Raw genomic sequence first — 13,384 nt, 5'->3', positions numbered from 1 at the left:
TTGTTACTACGACTCTGGTGGTATGCACATGGAACAACGAGAAGCATCCTATGTTTGGTAGCAAATAACTTTTCAACTCCTTTTCACTTTCAAGAAGAAACGCTGAACAATTGCCAATCGGATAAGGGCATTTTAAGCTGTTGCTGTGGATTTTTTTTGCAATAATATCGGACTCACGGAGGTATCGATTTTTGACGGAAGCTTCAACCATTGCTAAAACGTGTCGATTAGTCTATGGACGTAAGTTCATGCCATCATATATCCCCAGTCTTACATCTCAAAGAAAGTAATATTAAAGACTAGAGATTTCTCACTGGAAAAACCCAGAGCACATTTGGCAAAGGTTATTTACCTAACTGGACAACCAAACTGATTCGTGTTACTGGACAAGTACGTGAACCTGATCCTCCCGTTTATAAATTGGATGAGATGAACGCGGAGGTGTTGAAAGTAACTCTCATTTAACTGAATTTCAACAAGTGACCAAATAATGAAGAAGACGTGTACGATATGGAAATTATTCTCGATCGAAGAACAGGTAAAGAGGTTAAATGTAGGCTAAAAGAAGTGAAAGTACGTTGGAAAGACTATTCGCCTAGGTTTGCTTCTTGGATTTCCGCCTCACAAGTCATCGACTATGAAAATAAGAAGAAATCGTCATTTTGACATTAAACACAGCCGTCACCTCTACTTTTCAGATTTCCACTCCTCAAGACGTACAAAGCAGCATATGTGGGTGTGAGAACAGAATAGTGGTAAAAACAGCCACTTCATTGCTCAAATTCATTCATTTCAAAAGGGATTCTGGAGGAAACACGTAATATTCATGCATCCTTATTTTCTTCCTATTAGTAAATTGTATGTTGACAGTGTCAACGTTAGTATAAAATGAGATCAAGGACAAAATATTCAATTCTCGAAAGGAAAAGTCGCGCTGAAACTATATTTTTTTCGAAAACTATTCTCCAGTGAATTGTAAAGAAAAATGTATCCTGTGTACTAGAGACTCGCTCGACAGCTAGTGCATGGTTTAGAAGATATATTGAAATCAGCTTTCCGTATGGAAGCACCTTAAAACTGATGCTGATTCAAAGATGCCGGCTTGACGCAACGAAAAGAATTTATGGAGATCGTGATCAATGACAAAGAAAGTACAAAAGAAACCTTCATGATAGCAGGAAATAATGTGTTGCTTGAAGCTGAAAAAGACCGTTTGTATCGCCAAGACATCCCTACAAATTTGCTTCACACTTCTGGCTTAGGAATTACTACTTTTCTATGTCACAGCAAGGACGAATTAGAAAGATACGTCGAAACCTCGTCAGATCTCATGAACACGTTCAGAAAAAGAATAAGAAAAGAACACAGGCTGTCAGAGAATTGGACTTGTTTCATTACTAGCTGAAGCAAAAAAAATGACATACCGAGATTATTGGGAATGGCCCAGCTCAGAACTCAATACATTTGTCAAGCCACACACGATGATGACGACGCAAGAATCCAAATGGTTAGAATTTGTACCTGAAAGTAAAAGTTCCGGAACTGGTCGATACCAATCCAGGCGCCAGTATTAAAGTACCTCCTGTCAACAATATCATTCATTGCTTGTTCAGTCAAACGGATTTGTACTTGAATAGCAAACTGATGAACAGCAGCTTTGATACTTACCCGTACCAAGTGTACATGTAAAATCTCTAGAGGTCCGTAATATAAACTAAGAACACTCATCTAGATGATTCCGTAGTTGGAAACCTGACACGTTGGATACGTAGAGTGACAATGCTTTGACTGCAGATGATGAATCAGACCATAATGTTGGGTTTAAAGACCGTCGAAAGAAAATCAACAAGAACACTGTTTAGAACTGATGAATTGTTTTGGATTTCGGCATTATGTTTGCTAGACAAGTATTTGTTGACCAGAGTGGATGTATGATTTAGACTGAGTATAAGTAGTACCGTGCTCCATTTGATGGACAATGCAGTGTAAAACAATGCTAAACAAAACCATCCTAGAAGAAGCCGGACATTACCTGCTTGTCTTAGAAAACTACACCAGTCATATGTTGAGCAGAATACAGCCAAATTTCCGAGTTGAAGAGTGGAACAAAATTTCTGCATCATTGCCTCTTGACTCCAATCCAAGATTGACGTCAAGATTTCTAAATGCAACTAATAAAACATTTATCAAACATTATTCGCTTTAATAATTACCCGTACAGAGCAGTGCAGCCTTCTATGGAGCCATATATCACAACTTCAACGTGTCTAAGATAGAAGCCACTCGACAATAGCCAGGCTATTTAAATGTAACGTTGCCCATATTGTTTTGAGATCTTACTTGACATTGTTTAAATCACCAGGACATTTAGGTAACACCGCCAGCCACATAATATCGTACGACGATGATGGGTGCTTCGTGGGGCGTTGATTTCACTGCAGTCAAAGGCAGCGACGATGGACATTTCCAACCCCTTTGAAATCTGGTTAAATTTGTATAGAACCTCAGTTTGCAATTGTTCTGGCCAACACAGTGAATTCAATTTTGTATGAGTACTTTGAAATACTCTGGAACTCATCAGTTTGAGAGAAGTGATTCTACATTAGTAGACAAGGTGGAACATGAAGAACCTTTAGCGTTAAGCGCTGAGAATGGTTTTGATCAGGAACAAGATGACACAAATACAGGAAACACATCCATTATGTCAAGATGGTTAGAACAAAAAGAAAGGTCTTCCGTTCTGCTGTTGACTTGACTGAAAGAATTACCTTATGGATGTCAAATCGATCATCCCAGTCAGGCACAGCCTAAAAAATGTCTGATGATGAGGCCATAAGAAAACTTGGAAGAGTATCTGGAAGAGTAATAGACTCTCGTTTCAAAAGAGAAGATTTTGAGAAAGTGGTATAAAGAGTTGCGTGACCATTCCTTAAATCATCTTCTCTGGAAACCAAACGCATCGAAGCTCTCTTGCAACATAGTATGGGGAACACAAAAGTCAGACGTGAATTAAATGACTTATCTTTCATGTAAAGAAAAGGAAATAGAATGGATACCTGGGAACATTAGTACCTATCGACTCACAGTTCGTACGCAGCTTCTTGGAATCGTGTTGTGTGTGCTAAAGATGAACTTCCCCGTCACAAACCTACGAATCGTCAGACCTATGTCATTAACAAAGATGAGTCATCGTCCAGTAACCCATTTTGTAGCCGTATACTTTAGTTTGATTTCACAGAGTTGTCAACCTTGTAAATACGCTCATATTTAAATATTGTTTCTTTGTATTCATGCTTTTTATTAGACAATCTTCTTCTTATTTATTAATTTACATGTTGATTTTTTTAAAATGTTGCCTTGTTTTTGTATTTAAAAGAAAATGGTATGGACAAGCTCTTTGAGACTTCACTCTATCGTTCTTGATCACGTTTACCTTTGCGTCCCTGATTTTTTATATAAAGCGGAACGCTCATCAGTCTAGCTACCACTACTCCCACTTCATTCACTCACGCGGGAACGCCTCAACAGACGTCAAATATAATCAATGTGACAACCAACCCCACAACTAAATCAACATTAAAATGGTACCAATTTCGACACAGTGGTACACATTACAGGACAACGCTGCCTCCATTCCTTCTCTACTTAAAAAATGATATCAGTGAAAGGCCATGGAATAGTTCAAACACTAACTCAGACTATAACGAACACGTAATCAATATAAGGTGGTTCAATGCCCAGGCCACTAGGATACGTCACACGGTAGCAATGCTTGGTTCACAATAAGTAACTTGGCCATGGAAATTCACCTCAAAATTAACTAAGAATATAAAGTGATCAAAACCCAGACCATCAGGCCCCGCCTTACAAAGCGGCAAGACTTGGTTCATCACACATAACTTAATCATAGAGCCCACTAATCCGACCCACAAAACAAGTAGGGATATAAGGTCGTCCAGACCATCAGAGCTCAATGAATAAAGCGGCAAATATCAAAATCTCTCCACCACCAACCAAACGCAAAAAGTAAGCATAGGCATCGCCTGGTACGCAAGAAAAAACTCGGCCAATATAAGGTATTCAGTATACGTGGTCAGTAGCTCAAACCAACGGGCCCAGCTAAACAAGGTGGCACAGATTGAACGAAACTAAAACTCAAAATAGAATTCCCTCTCCCTAGCACCTGTTCGACTAATAATTAAGAAGTAGGCCGTGCGTACATTAATCAATTGCACATGGCCAATTGGTCGAACACAGCTATAATCCAAGATCAGACACTCGGGCTGGCCATCCATTGTTGACTCGTCTACCACTATAAGGAAGAGAAATAATGAAATCTTGAGGAAACTTTAGTACACTAAAGTATGTTATCGCCTCTATTAAGTTAATGAGCTCGGTACATACAAGCAATTGTTTCGGATGATAATGATGTGTTATTCTTTTCATAGTCTTTGACTTGTGAGGCGGCAATCCAAGAAGCAAAACTTGGCGAATATTCTTTCCAACGTACTTTCACTTCTTCTAGCCGACATTTGCCCACATTTTAGCATTGGAGGAGAAGGTGATAGCGAACAAGAAGTGGGAGAAGGAAAATGCGATACGGACGTGTCCCTGCTGTGCTGCCAAATCCATTGTGAGGAGTCCAAATAAATTTATTTTTTAGCTGCTAGATCGGCTTTGTCAGTTCTCTCCAAAGTACATGCGGGTGGGTGGGTGTTAGAATTAACCGCCGCAAAACAAATTACTTTATAATACGGTGTAAGACCAGTCAAAAAATTGCTAAGTTCATGGAAGTAACAAAGACTGGCCTTGTCCACACCACAATTAGTAGAAAAACTCCTTAAAAACAACAAACCCATACGCAAAAATTCAAACAACCACCCCCACCCCAATCCCATACAAAAAATATCAGATTAAAAAACACACGCCAACAAAAAGGAAACACAACTAACTTAATGAACTAAGGAAATATGGGACGAGAGACGGTGCCCTCACTAGGATTAACCGAAGAAAAAAGAAACAATCTCGGCAACTGATCTTTGAATATGCACAACTAAAATAGCTGAAATAACAGATTGGGAAGTGGACCAAGACAGTGATCTAGGAACTTTTTGGTGTTGTTGAGTTTAATTATATTGGCGTGCGCACCAATGTGCATGTGTCACATTTTTCTGACTGCACCGCAGCCTGCTAGTTGTTCATGGGGAAGGGAATGGTGCCACCTCCGCCAGGCTTGTACGGGTTCAAGGAACCCTAATAGTTTGGCCTCAATCTGTGGGTCCATAAAGGTCCCTTACATTTGAATGGTTGGCTGTCATTAGTGGGAAGCAGGGCTCGCGAACGGTCCTGGTTGCTTCGCATCGCTGGTTTCTTGTTGCATTTTTTTTAAAAAAAACGTTCTAAAAAGGTGGGTGTTCTATGCTGTATGAAGAGAGATTTTCAAGGTTATTATGGTATTACTATTCTAGATGTTTAGGATGTGCTTCCTACGTTATGTTTTTTATAAGTTTTTAGATATTGCCTCTTTTAGTTATTTATTTATTAATGGTTTTAGAGATTGAATATTATTTATACTTTATTTAGCAAGAAACCGGAGTCCTAGGCGATTACACGGTTCGTTAAGGACATCTAGGACATCCGATTTTGCGATTTCCTTAGTTTTCGATAGGTGCTTCGTAAGTGAATTATTTATTAATATTTTTATAAAATTGAATGATATGTTATGGGTTTTTATGCAGGGGCTTCTAAATTTATTTAGCTAGTTACTGGGTATTTTGGTTTTGTGGGGATAGTAATTATATTTTGTTCCTAAGTCCTGCTGAGTCTATGAATTTATTTATATTTTTATATGCTGATTATTTTTATTAGAGTCCATAAGTAACTCTGGGTATGTGTGTGGTGATCCAATCTCTTTTTGGTCATATATTGAATACGTGGTGTAGATCTTCAGTGGTGTGGCAGTTAAAGCAGTTAATGGTTGCTGGTTTGGGTCCTATAAACCTTCCAAAACTGCTTGCTAGTTTAGTTTTTCCAGTTATTATCCTGCTTATGGTTTTCTGTTCTAAATAGGTACCCTTAGGTAGCTGTATGTTCCCATCTACGGTTTTTTGAGTTTCATGGTGCTTTTTACCTTTTGTGGAGGAGTTCCAAACATCTTGCCATTTTTGGTCTATATATGTTTGTGCGAAGCTTAGTGCTTCTGATGAGCTATAGTTAAGCTTGATAGAGTTTTGATCTCCTAGTTTGGTTTGTGCAACTTTGTCTGCTGTTTCGTTGCCAGAGATTCAAATGTGCGACGGTATCCACATGAGCTCGACTAATTGATGTGCTGTGGTGATATCGTCGATTAATTGGCATGCTCTGCCGAGGAATTGTTCCATAGAGTGTGTATTGCGATTTTGGATTGATTTGATAACGCTTAGGGAATCGCTTATAATGACTGCTTTAGGTATTTCGTTGTCCTTGATCCATTGTAGTCATTCAAGTATAACCCAGAATTCAGTGGTGTAAATGGAGCAATAATCGAGTAATCTGGATCCCGTTTGTATATTTAATTCAGGGATGACTATTGTTTGGTTTTGATCCATCAGTATATATTTTAGTATAGTCCGTGTATTTTGGTTGATTTCGTTTACCAATACAGGTTTTAGTAAGTTTTCTTGTCCTTCTTTATTGCCTAATTTGGTAGCTTCAGTGTTAATCCTTGGTGGTTTTTGTAACCATGGTGATTTGTTCTGGTCTGTATTGTTTGTTACCTGTTTTTAGTAAAGGTATCTTTTCTCTTAGTTCAATGATTACTTTTCCACTTGGTATGGTGGGTATGATTTTGGGTTTGAAGACAACTTTACACTTGTTTATAGCTATTTTGGTGAGATGTTTGTCTGGGTGGGTATCTAATCGAATGGAGTATCGGAGGAGCAGTTCTTGCCTACGTAATTGTAAGGGTAGTTCTCCTGTTAGTGTTTGTAGTTCTTCTAACGATGTTGAGGGGAGTGTTCCTGTGCATAATAGTAAGGCTTTTCTCTGGATAGTGTCAAGATTTGATAGTACAGGCTGCTTAGCCGAGTTATATGCTTGGCAACCGTACTCCAGTTTTGATCTAGTTAGGGTTTTATATATCGTGAGGAGGGTTTTATGGTTGGATCCCCAATCAGTCCCGGTGATGTTCCTGAGTAAATTGAGATCTTTGTTACAATTCTGGGTGAGTTGTTCAATGTGCTGTTTCCATGTGAAGTGGTTGTCAAAGAATATTCCAAGGAATTTTACTACTGTTACGTATTTGATTAATTGATTTTGTAAATAGAAGTTTGGATAGACTATGTTGTTATTTCGTTTGGGGGTGAATATGATTGCCACAGTTTTTTCATGAGATATTTTGAAACCCCATTTGTCCGCCCATCTCCCTATGTTGTCTAGGCTCTGCTGGATTTCTTTAACTACTGTTTTATTGGCAGGATTTCCATTCCTCCATATGCCACTATGATCTGCAAATTGTGACAAGTTTATTTTTGTGGAGGCTGCATTGAGGTCAAGGTTATTTACCATTAGGTTAAATAGTAGGGGACTTATTACACTGCCTTTCGGTGTTCCATTTTCAAGTGAAAATTCTTCCGAATGGGTGTTTGTTTCTCCTTGTGGTAATTTTCCTGTCTGTGAGGAAATCGCCAATCCAGTTGAAAAAGCGTCCAGTTATTCCAAGTTGGTTTAATTTGGCCTTTAATCCATTGGTCCATACTAGGTCGAACGCTTTTTCTAGATCTAGAAAAACCTCTATGAGGTTTTCCTATGTGCGTTAAAAGCGAGTGTGATGTCTGTTTCCAATCTGAGAAGTTGGTCAGTGGTGGACCGTTTGTTTCGAAAGCCACATTGATTTATGGAGAGTAGGTTATTGGTTTCCAGGTGGTGTTTTAACCTATTTGCGATAACTGTCTCCATTATTTTGCAAATATTGTTTGTAACGGAGATGGGTCGGTACGAATTTATGTTGTTGGGATCTTTACCTAGCCTGGGGATTGGTATTACTATGTCCTGTTTCCATTTGGTGGGTAGTTGGCCTTTATCACATATCCTATAAAAGAGTTTGATTATGGCTCTTGTTATATTGATAGATAGTTTCTTTTTATAGATAATGTAACCTAACTGATCGTTACCAGGGTATGTTCCGTTTTTGGATCGTAGGGCTATCTCCCATTCATTTACTGTGATGTCGCTATTTAGGTGCGATTCTTTTGTTCCTTCGTCTTGAAACATTTGAGGCTGTGTTTCCTCCATTAGTTTTTTGTGTTCTTGAAAGTTTCTGGAGTGGTTGTTGTTGCTACTCATATTCCCAAAAAATGCTTCGCTTGGAGGTCTGCCTTACCTTTCTTTGTTTGGCATTTTTCATTTTTGGGGCTGAGGTAGTTGCTTTCCCTTTTATGGCTTTTATCTTGTCCCATATTTGTTTTGACTTTGATTTTAGACTCAGTTTAGAACAAAAGGTTTGCCATAGATTAATTTTAGCAGTTTTTTATTGTTTGTTTTAGTGTTTTTTTCTTTATCTTTATATTGCTGGAAGTAGATAGAATTTTTGGTGGGTTTATATTTATTTAAGGCCAATTTTGTCTTTATGTGCTATATTGCACTGTTTAGTCCACCATGGTACAGTGTTTTTATTTTGGATATTAGTTGTCTTTGGGATGCATCGGTTAGCTGCTTCTATAATTGTGTATGTTATGCGATCATAATACATGTCAATATTTGGGCTTTCTAAGTTATCTGGATTTACTCTAGCTAGTTATAATTGGAATTGGTCCCAGTCTGCCTGTTGGTACCTCCATTTAGGTGGGGTTTCGTTTGGAATGTTTTGAGTTTTTATTTGAATATTGATTGTCATGGGAAAATGGTCACTTCCTAACGTATCTTCTCGATCCACCCACCAATTTGTGATTTGAGCCAGTTTTGGGGTATTGATGGTTAGGTCTATGGCTGAGAGAGTGCCATCCTCAGGGTTTAATCTAGTGTTCGACCCGTCGTTTAAGATGACCAGATTGTTCTCAGTTATCCATTTTTCAACCATTTTCCCTCTTTGATCTTTCTTTTTACCTCCCCATAATTCACTGTGTGCGTTGAAGTCGCCACAGATAATTAGATTGTTGTTGTTGTTATTAGTGATTGCCCTTAGTGAGATTAGGTTGGTAGGGCAGAAGGTACCCCCTGGGTCGTATGCTTTTATTATTTGAATGTTTGTGGTTATTATATTTATCATTACTAACATTATTTCGATGCTATTATTGATGTTTAGGTTAGTGGGTACTTCTATTATTTCATAGTAGATTAGTGTATCTATCAAAAAAATTGCTAGTCCACCCCCTTTCTGCCCTTTGGGTCTGTTTTTAAAGATTCCCTGGGTATAGCCTTGTAGTTTGGGCAGGCGTTTGTGTTCTTGTGTTATGAGGGTTTCCTGTATTCAGATTTCGTCTGGTTTTACGGCCGAATCATTCAGTTTGTTCTGCAGTTCTGATAGGTTTTTAAAGATTCCTCTGCAGTTCCATTGCCAGATGGTGATTTTATTATTTTTTGTACTATCCATTTTTGACGTTGACTTTATCTGTTAGTCTTGTGGTCCAATCAGCTAGTATGGTGAAAATGGTTTTGAGGGTTCTCATTATGCTATTGATATCTTGTATTAGGGTTGCTGTTGTTAGGTTCATTACTTCCTGTATTATTTCTGTGTTAGGCTTGGGGATGTTTGGGGTGACATTTTTGTTTGAATCTGGAGTGTTATCAGGGTGGTCATGGTTTGTTACAATGTGGGTTGTAGTTTTTAGTTCTTTTGTTTCCTGATTCGAGGGTATGTTTTGTGGTGCAATGTTTTCCCTTCTGATTCTGTGTGGAGAGTTTTGATGCTCATTGATTGTTTCAGAGGTAGATTTTGGTGTGTTGGGGTTGTTCTAACAGATAATGTTTTTGGCAGAATGGTAGGTGAGGTGTTTTTCGTTCATTAAGTCCACTATTTGTTTCTCTTTTATTGCAAATCTGCATTCTGCCGATCTAGGATAATGGTTTTCCTTACAGTTAGCACATTTTTGTTTAGTTGTGTGGCATTCTTCTTTGTGTGGACCTCCGCAGTACTTACATCTAGGTTTGAATCCACATCTGAGGTCATAGTGTCCCCAGTGCAGGCATTTGGTGCAAAATATTGGCCTATTTATGTAGTTTTCCAGCTTATGGTACACTCCTGACTGTCCTAGTTTTATTATTGAGGGTATTGGCTCTGTAGCCTCAATAACTGCTTTGTTTGTTTCTTGTCCCTTGTGATTTTCAAGACGATAGATTTTGGTTGTTTGTGTTCCATTTGCTGTGAGTTTATGAAGTAGGAGTTCATTGCTTATATCCTTGTTGCATCCATTTAGTGATATTACTTTTTTAAAGATAGTGGTTTTAGTGGGTTCAGTCAGATTCGTTGTGGTTTCACTGTATTTGGAGTTCGATGTGACTCGTGTTTTCCTTTGAGTGCTATGGTATCTCTCTACTTTGCTCTATATTATGCCTATAGTTTCAATTTGGATGAATTTGTCCATCTGTTGAATTGTGCTGCATTGGACAATCCGGTAGTTTCGCCTTGGTCTTATCAGTTTAAATAATCCAGTGTGAATTTTGGCCAGTGCTGTCATAATACTATTGGTACTTAGACTAGTAATTCTGTTGCACCTGCTGCTTATGTATATGGTGTGTTTGATGGAATGACAATTGTGCGTTTTGTTTTGGGGGTTCTATTGTTGTTTTATTTCCTGTTTTGAGTTAACCTTACTTGTCGGGGATTGGTTGGTTGTTTGGGGTTTTTAGCGGACCCTTGCCTTTACCTTGGTATGTGTCTTCGGGGTTTTTGATTGTTTGAGGTCTTTGGGTTGCCTTATCAGTGATGCTGCCGGGTAGTTTGGTAGTGTCTAATTCATTGGATTTGTTCCCATGGGTTGGTGGTTCCCTTGTTTTTTTTATCCCAGATGGTCAAGGAGTTTGACTTGAGTGTATAGTTTCTTTCGTAATGTTTTAATTAATTGTTTTTTGCTTGATTTCCTGATGCTGGTCTTTTGCATGTTTCTGGGATTGGTTATTTCATTTTTGGTGAATTTTGGGGTGCTGGTTATGGTTATGTGGTCTAATTGTGGGGAGTTTAAGATAAGTAGGTTACTGTCAAATTCATTTGTTAGGTTTGGAATAGTGGTGTCTGTATCTTCATTTCTATGTGGGTTTTCCGCTTCCTTGAAGAGCATTGGCGATAGTATTGGCATTGTATTTATATTGTTCCCTGGATTGTAGTTTTGTATTTCTAGTAGTTTCTGTGTTAGCTATGTCTGCTGGTTTGTGGTTTGTTTGGTTTGTGTTTGTGACCAGAATTTGGGGTCCCAGTGTGATGCTGGTTGACTTGGAGTTTGCTGTGTTTGGTACGACTTGCGTTAATCTTGCTTGTTTTACATGCTTTATTGGTGCTGTTTGGAGTTGTAATACATCCATTATTTTTACTGATTTGTTGATAGGGTTGTTTGGTGGCTTGTGTGTTTGCGTGTTTGGATTGAATAGAGCCATTTGTTTGGACCTAGTTTGCATTCTTCTACTTAAATTGCGTCTAGCATTGAATGATGACTTATCTTTTGTTTCTGTGCTAACGCCCAGTCTGCTCCTCCGCTCTAAGTGTATCCTTTGTTCCTTTGTTTTCTATTACGTGTTCCTATCGTTCCTTTCTTTGAGAGTTTCTTTGTTCTGTGCACTTCATTTGTTCACGGCTTGGCGGATTGCTAATCGTTTCTTCTTCTTAGTATTACTTCTTTGCTCTTGTTTTCCTGTTCCCTTCGTCTATGTTAATTGGTAATGGTGGCGGCCGCACTCAGTAGAACTTTTATAATTATTCCCCAAGCCGGTTTTATACAGTAAACATATCAAGCAAATTGAGAGATGAAATGATTACTTACCAGTACTGATAACCCTGAAGCTGTCACCCTTTATGAAGCATTTCGACTACCACTCCGAGGTGGAGTTAGGATAAGGCTGTCTGAGTTATATTTCAAACTATCTCTGAACGCATGGTTTAAAGCTAGCTGAATGAAAACAATACAGACATATTCAACAATAATATTGGTGAAGAGCTGTTTTCGGCAGCTTCACTAAGTTTTCCCAAAGCAGGGGGAATAACTACCAAACTATCAGTCGTGTGGTGTAATGACGAATGTAAATAACAATTAAGGACAAGAAGAAAGCATGAAACAAATTTAGACATTCAAAGATATCTTAAGATTTTCTAATTTACAAAAACAGCTAACAAAAAGTCATTCTCACCGCCAGACAGAAAACTTGGAAAGAATACTGCTCATTATTAAACCTCAAAACAAATGCTAAACAAGTATGGGCAAACATTAAATCAATTAGGTGGAAATCATCTCATTCTAACCCTAAAATCCCATGAGCAATCACTAATAAGGAAAAAGCGAACAAATTATCAAGACATTTTGAAGGTATAAGAAGCAACTCAAAACACTCTACGGAATTCCAAAATCGCCGAAATATGGTAGAAATGGACGCAGCCCCTCCCCCCCCCCCCATTTTTTCACAAACCAACGACCACATTCAAGTCCGCTGGATGTATATATCACTATCCACGAATGGAGAAGGATGCTTAATAGAAAATATCTCATGGAGATGATAAATTGGGATTTGAAATCTATAAAATATTCTCTGAGCAAATTGAACTGCTGATATGGAATTTGCTACTGCGATCGTGGGAAAATTCTAATCAATTGGAAACAGGCTATATTTATTCCTGTCCCGTAACCAGGGAAAGATACTAACGATTTAAATTCATACAAACTCTTCTAACAAAAAACATATGCAAAATAACATAGATTATAATTAAGAATTGACATAAGTATCTTTCAGAAAGTACCTTATAACTCCAACCAGCACACACAGGGACGGATAAGACAATTGATTACACCAGAACACTTGAAACCGTTACTGTTCCTGCCTTCAGGGGAAGAAGCTCTGCCCTTTTAAGGGCTAATAATCCAAATTCTCTCGTATACCCAATATTTTTTCAATTTGGCTTGAAAATCCATTTGGATAAGAGTTTATTAAAATTCTAATATGATCCATTTGCCCACATTTCCAAACAAGCACCTGCATTGTATCTAATTAAGACCGCAAAAATGTAATAGGTCACTCAGTCCTGTTATTTGTTAATGTACGTTCGGAAAATGGATGTACACTCTGTACAGAAAATGTCGAAAAATAAATCAAGACTAGGGATTAACGTGATTCTATTTACAATGTATGGCTTACACACAATTGGCTGTAGGTAACAGCCCAAATCTGACAAATGGACATGATTTGATAATTAGTATATCTCTATGGC

The sequence above is a fragment of the Sinohyriopsis cumingii genome, chromosome 11, assembly GCF_028554795.1.
Source record: "Sinohyriopsis cumingii isolate HCF-2022 chromosome 11, ASM2855479v2, whole genome shotgun sequence".
Taxonomy (NCBI): domain Eukaryota; kingdom Metazoa; phylum Mollusca; class Bivalvia; order Unionida; family Unionidae; genus Sinohyriopsis; species Sinohyriopsis cumingii.
The sequence above is the reverse complement of the archived record's forward strand: the minus strand, read 5'-3'. Positions refer to the sequence as shown.